We start from the raw sequence: 6,275 nt of genomic DNA, 5'->3' as shown, positions 1-6,275 counted from the left end.
TTAAGCCATATTTATCGGTTCTTCTGAGCTCACGTGTCAGAGAACATGATGCCAGTTTCACAAGTGCTAATCTAGTCTGTACATGTCTGAATCGATCGTTATACCACTAATTTGCTACTATGCTATATTGCTATTATGTTTAAGTATATATATTATGTATAAGTAACAGAGTGAGTTTATATTTCATTACTAATTGGTTATTGTTATTTCTGTGTGTTTAGAACCACTCATACTAAGCTACACTCCAAACTACTCTGTACTACGCTGTCATATTCTCTGCTACCTGTACTACAATCATTCACTCAACCAAATCCAAGGACTGTAAACCTCTACAAGTCTTAAACCATTAAAGTGTACTTCGTCTCTGACCGGACGACTTGTGTCTGCTCAATTCCACCAGCACCCACACCAGTCTACCTCACAACTACCATGTTGCTAGCATGACTAGCAAGTGACTAGCATGTTGCAAGCATGATTAGCAAGTGAGTAGCATGTTGCTAGCATGACTAGCAAGTGACTTGCATGTTGCTAAAAAGGCTAGTAAATGACTAGCATGTCGTTATCATGATTAGCAAAATTACTAGCATGTCGTTAGCATGTTTCTAACATGTTGCTAACATGTTTAACAAGTGACTAGCTTGTCGTTAGCAGGTGGTTAGCATTATTAGCAAGTGACTAGCATGTCGCTAGCAGGTTGTTCGGGATTATTCACATGTCGTTATAGTTGCGCCGCGACTCCTGAAAAACTGTTTCATTCCGCGTCCCCCCTTCAAGTTCTTGTTTGGCAAAATTAATATAAGCTATTCTGTGTCTTAAGACAAGTTAAGTTAGAACAAGTTCAATAAAACATCTTTATTATATTTCTATGGTAGAGGAGAATAGCCAAACTAAAAAGAAACAAAGAAAACACAATGTAACGTTCATAAAACCGTACACAATGGAATGCGCACATGTGACTGGGGCTAGTGCCATCTAGTGTGTGTGGGGGACGTGAAATGCTGTAAACTGCGAAAATGAAGTCTCAAAATCCAAATGAACCGAACAAGATCGACTTGAACTAGACGTCACTTAAAGCACGCGTGTCACCTGATCCACATATGCACGGATTCCTTTTTGCATGAGCAATTTATGATATATTAATGCAGAACAGAACATTTTTATTCACAAACATGCCTGTATTTGTACAAATCCCTGCACAATCATTTAATCCTGAATTCCAGACTCAAATTGAAAGGCATTTGTTTGTGGTTAGTAAGATACATGTATAAAATGTATGCAGTACATGGATAACTGTGCGTGCATCTGTAAATCATTTTGAGTCTAATATCATTCCATACTGGATCCCCTCCTCTGCTATCAACGAGAGGAACATTTGTACTTCCTCAACAGACAATGAAACAGCCACTTTTTGGTTGGTAAAAAAAGGTGTGCTCGTTCAAAACGTTCGATCCTTCGCTGGCTGTGCTGATTTAAATCTAGCGGTTCTGTTGTGTTTGTGTCGCAAGTTCAGTGACGCAGGTAGTGACGATTCTCTCCGGCCAATCCGTGATCAGCAGAGTTTACACGTCACGTTTTGGCAACGGTACGGTACACTTGGAACCCCAATAATGGTTCTAATAGTTCAGTCCAGTTGTCTCACGGTACCTGTCAGAGATTTGATATGGGCTGTGGGATAAGACAAGGATGTCCTATATCACCCTTTCTCTTCATATTGGTTACTCAAGTCTTGGCTGCTCATATCAAAAAAGCAAGTTTTCAAGGAATTTCAGTGTTTGGTAAAGAGATTAAACTTAGCCAATTAGCGGATGATACCACAACTTTTGTCAAAAATAGTGAAGAAATGGATGTAGTTATTAAATGTATTGAAGAATTTTCTGGAATCTCTGGATTGAAGATGAATAAGAATAAGTCCACATTATTCTCTCTTAATTATTGTCTCCTGAAAGAAATTTGTGGAATACCAATTAAAGACAATGTCACATACCTTGGGATAAAGGTGTGTAAAGATTTGAATCAAAGAAGCTTGTTAAATTTTGACCCTATTATTGAGAAAATTAAAAACAGATTCAATATGTGGCTTATGAGAGATCTGTCCCTATATGGACGTGTTCTACTCTCAAAAGCAGAAGGGATATCAAGGTCTGTTTATATATCTATGTCAGCAGATGCTCCAAACAATGTTGTCAGGGAATTAGATCAAATAATTTATGATTTTATTTGGAGGAAGAAAATACACTATTTACGGAAAGATATTATAAATAATAATAGAGACTTTGGTGGTCTTGAAGTTTTAAACTTTACAGATCTTAATAATGTGTTTAAGATAACATGGATAATTGAATTTATTAAAAATAAAGATAGTATATGGAATGTTTTCCCCAATTACATATTTAATTCTTTGGGTGGCATTAATTTTCTTTTAAAATGTAATTTTTCTGTTGAAAAAATCCCAGTTAAACTGGCAAACTTTCATAAGCAGGCACTGCTGGCTTGGCAATTAAAATGTGAAATATACTAAATATGAAAATGTTAGCTGGAAAAAAGTATGGTCACTAACAAATACGTTTTTTATTAATAATAAAATTAGCTACATAGTTTGTACAATTACATTTATTTAAATTGAACGTTGAAAGATAATATAGGTCATGTTCTATTCAGTAATGTTAATAGAAATCATACACTGTCAGAATAAAAAGGTTGCATTTTATGGATGCAACAGCCGGTCACTGGCAGTCCCTAATGATAATGAACCATGGTTTTACTAAAGTGACCGTAGTTCAACAGTAGTATTTGTAGATTTGAATCATGTGTAAACAAAAACACATTTGAACCATGTGCAAACAAAAATATAACCTAATAAATTACAATTAAGGCGTATTGAATGTTAAAATGTGTTTTAAACAAAGTTAAGTGGTTATCATTACCCATTTTACTCTTAGTAATTTAATAAATTTCATCATTTAAAAGTTTAGTTCAGAAGTATCGTATCGGTATCGATATCGACGATACTGCCTTGAAAAATATCGGTATCGTATCGAAAACAAAATAAGTGGTATCGCCCATCCCTAGTTTGCGTCATCACAACATTTCGGCCGTATTGTTTCGGTGATAAAAGTCTTTCGGCCGAAAACCGAAAATGCCCTTTTGGGCCATTTTCGGCCGAAAATTTTCGGTGGCCGAATATTCGGTGCATCCCTAATATTATGATTATTTATTTGTTTTTGTACTTGCTGCGAGTTGTATATGTTTGTACAAATCTTTGTATATTTTTTGCATAATTAAAAAAAAATACAATTAGAAAATTAAAAAAGGGCTAATACCCTGTTTCTATAATAAAAATAACTTGGCTTAAAAATAAAAAATTATATTGGCCCCAATTAAATTAAGCATAATTCAATTTAGCTAGTTTAAACAATTTAAATTTAGTTTTTGATTTTAATTAATAAATATTAATTGATATTATGCGAATTACATGTGTTTTAAATCCAAGTCATGTGAATTAATTAAATTCAGTTAGAAAATATTAAGTTGGTTCTGTGCGCATGCGCGAAAATGCACATTTTTCAATCAAGTTCACGGTGGGAACTGAAGACATTTTCATTCCAGCCCAGGAGTTTTCATCATTCAGTCTATTTGCACAGTAAGTAATATTTTATGTAATACAGCACCATTTATTACAGTGAATAGTTTGTTCGCTCTATAAATAATATAATATGCTCTAGAACGAGTCTTTGGGATAAATTCCCCAGCGACCAACGGTCACATCCTACTCCGAGCGCGCGCACACTAATAACGCAAATATTACTTTTTTATGTGTATTTTAAAAATAGTTTTGGATGAAAATGTAGTTTTATAAGCTTAAAATAAGCAGTTTATTTGTAAAGATAGTACCTAACATATTTAAAAAAATTGCTTAAGTGCTTTCGGAGATGCGAGCTCCAGGCCGCAACGGCTGTTCCCGCCTAACGTTTTACCACAGCCAGTCCTTCGGGAATCTGGCGGTTTCTAGTGTGATTAAAGATGAGATATAAATAGTTTTGGATGGGTAATCTTTAATCTTCTTAATGATTTGTTCTAGAGCAGTTTGTTTGGGCGGTGGGTAAGGTAACTTGTCAGTGCTAGCAGCGGCGGCTAGTCGGGGGAGGCACAGCTTCTCCAAAATTTTGAGGAGAAAATGAGAGGAGGAAGATTTAATGTTAATAAAATTTACAATTCATTTCATTTCAGTTCATGTCTCTGATAGAGAATGGGAGGGGGAGGCCGGGGGAGAGTTGAGCTCTTGTGCCTCCATTGGTAAAAAAAAAAGAAGACAGAAATGCAATGGAATGAATGTGTTTTAAACTAACAATAATAATTATTGTATGCTTGCTTTCATTTGAGGTTCCCTCTGCACATGCATGTGACTCGGACACATATGCTTTCCCTGTTGCCAAAGGAAGTTTCCAGGTTTGCTTGGTGTGAATTGAAGTCATTTTCCTGAAGTGTTTCCAGTGATATGCACAGTAAGTATTTTTATATTATGCATCACCACATATTACAGTAAATATTCAGTTGACTTTAATGTAAGCAAGTTCCTCTGTAAGATCTGAATGCGCATATATGGCATAGCAACGTCTGTTAATTTGCGTCATTGTATTTTTCTTTTATGTTTTTGTCAGTTTAATGTTTCAGTGTAAATATCTTTACTACTAAAACATCCCCCCTTTTGCTAGCTTTAATGGTGCAGCATGTAAAATGTGTCTGAAAAAATAACAAACATCAGGAAAAACAAGGAAATGTAAATCCTCTGAACATTTTGAAGATTATTCTTACATTATTCTGAAGGTTATTGTTCCCTTTGTTTTCTGTATGCTCGTGTCGCTTACACTTACTCTGATTTTAGTGTTGTTTGCAACGTTGCAACGTACTTGGCAATATTTTAAACATATTATTATTTTAGGTATTTTGCATGGTCTGTTATTGGACTAGTGTCACCTGGGTGGGAGTTTTAACTCATTCACTGGGAATAACAAATCATTGAGCTGATGCAGAGTCATATAGACTGGGGGAATCCCCCCATCTCCCCACCCTCTGAATATTATGTATCATTTCAGCGTTTTTGGCGGTTTTTGCTTGGAAAACCAGCTGTATTTTTCTAGCATTCCAATAACAATGGATAAACCTGAAAAGATAGGAGGATTGGAGATGAATTTCATTAACAAATAAGGTAGGAAATGTTATGGCATAGCAACGTCTGTTAATTTGCGTCATTGTGTTTTTCTTTTATGTTTTTGTCAGTTTAATGTTTCAGTGTAAATATCTTTACTACTAAAACATCCCCCTTTTTGCTAGCTTTAATGGTGCAGCATGTAAAATGTGTCTGAAAAAATAACAAGCATCAGGAAAAACAAGGAAATGTAAATCCTCTGAACATTTTGAAGATTATTATTACATTATTCTGAAGGTTATTGTTCCCTTTGTTTTCTGTATGCTCGTGTCACTTACACTTACTCTGATTTTAGTGTTGTTTGCAACGTTGCAACGTACTTGGCAATATTTTAAACATATAATTATTTTAGGTATTTTGCATGGTCTGTTATTGGACTAGTGTCACCTGGGTGGGAGTTTTAACTCATTCACTGGGAATAACAAATCATTGAGCTGATGCAGAGTCATATAGACTGGGGGAATCCCCCCATCTCCCCACCCTCTGAATATTATGTATCATTTCAGCGTTTTTGGCGGTTTTTGCTTGGAAAACCAGCTGTATTTTTCTAGCATTCCAATAACAATGGATAAACCTGAAAAGATAGGAGGATTGGAGATGAATTTCATTAACAAATAAGGTAGGAAATGTGCAAACTTTTAAATCAACACCTGCCATGGTGTATTTTGTTATCTGTGATCCCTCTTTGAGTGTTTTAAAAGCTGATTGGGGGGGTCATATGTCAGCATACCCGGTTAAAAAAGTCACCGTTTGCGTCATTGTGTTTTTCTTTTATGTATTTGTCAGTTTAATGTCACAGAGACTTATGTATTCAAAGTATTTAAATCCAAACAGTGACTTGACCGAAATTATATATTCTAATATATATAATTAAGGTAGTTCATTTGTAGTGAGTTCTTCCATTTTTTTCCTGCCAGCTGTTTATAGATTATGAACTATATATGAACTAATAATCAAATCTGTAATATTTACAGACAAGTGATGTCCATATGAAGAGAGAGGCCATCCTCAGAGCTCTTTGTATCTACCTTGGTGAGGATGAGAGATCCCTGGTGAAGGAATACATGGT

The 6,275-nt window shown here is 35.2% G+C and overlaps 1 long non-coding RNA gene across 1 annotated transcript; it reads left to right on the top strand.

Moving 5' to 3' along the window:
• Positions 1 to 3,571: 3,571 nt before the first annotated feature.
• On the top strand, positions 3,572 to 6,275 carry LOC107601188 (uncharacterized). The gene is made up of 3 exons (XR_001610897.1): positions 3,572 to 3,640; positions 4,381 to 4,502; positions 6,181 to 6,275. It is a non-coding gene; the product is annotated as an uncharacterized lncRNA (long non-coding RNA).

This window comes from Sinocyclocheilus grahami, unplaced genomic scaffold, assembly GCF_001515645.1.
Source record: "Sinocyclocheilus grahami isolate Dianchi unplaced genomic scaffold, SAMN03320097.WGS_v1.1 scaffold301.1, whole genome shotgun sequence".
Lineage (NCBI taxonomy): Eukaryota > Metazoa > Chordata > Actinopteri > Cypriniformes > Cyprinidae > Sinocyclocheilus > Sinocyclocheilus grahami.
Note: the sequence above shows the minus strand (reverse complement) of the source record. Positions and strands in the feature narration are given on the sequence as shown.